We start from the raw sequence: 976 nt of genomic DNA on the forward strand, positions 1-976 counted from the left end.
GTTAAGCATCTGCCTTCAGCTCAGATCGTGATCCCAGGGTCCTGGGATCAAGCCCCACATTGGGCTCCCTGCTCAGCAGGGGTCTGCTTCTCCCTCTGTCCCCCCTCCCCCGTTTGTGCTCTCTCTCTCTCTCCCTCTCTCTAATAAATAAATAAAATCTTAAAAAAAAACCCCAATGCTTTGTCGTTAATTGTTTTATTTTAGGAAGTTCTGCAGAAGCCATTTCTGCAAAGGCTGCAAAGCAGAATGCTAGTGTGGTTCTGTCTAAGCTGAAAACAGGATGTTAGTGCTGTATTGTCTTAGCTGTCCTGACTCTGTATTTCCTTGTTGGGGACCCTGGTCCTAACTACCTAACTGTCCAAGTAACTCCTAACACTACTAGTCAAATGGACTGGACCTGGAGATGAGACTTATTTACAATGTCTGATTTAGAAAGAATATAAACTCAAGGGGGAAAAAGAAACCACTAGAAATAGACACTCATCCTCAGAGTTTGTCAATGTCTGCCAAATCTAGGGGAAAGAACCTATATGGTGCATTGACACCTCTGATGGATTTCAGTCTCAGGATACCTTATCAAAATACTAAAGTTGAAGAGGCCGAAGTCACCCTGTTCTATGCCCTCACTTCTATGACTCAGGAAACTGCATCAGACTTGAACGGTGTCAAGCTGAGCACCTGGGCATCCTACTCCTCTGTTCTTCCTCCATCTCATGCTCGCCTCTACTGACCAAGTGCTGGGCTCAACAGATCTTTAGTGCCTTGCTTATATTGCCTGTGTATTTATATATAGACTTGTATGGATTATTGTATGAGAGAATACCGCATGAAAATGATTCATTAGTAAATTAGCAATTTTATCAATTTGTAAAATTTTTTTTTCTTTTTACAGATTTATTTATTTATTTGAGAGAGAGAGTGAACAGGGGGAGAGACAGAGAGATAGAGAGAGAATCCTCAAGCAGATTCCCTGCTC

This window comes from Mirounga leonina, unplaced genomic scaffold, assembly GCF_011800145.1.
Source record: "Mirounga leonina isolate KUSES-001 unplaced genomic scaffold, KU_Mleo_1.0 Mir_83, whole genome shotgun sequence".
Lineage (NCBI taxonomy): Eukaryota > Metazoa > Chordata > Mammalia > Carnivora > Phocidae > Mirounga > Mirounga leonina.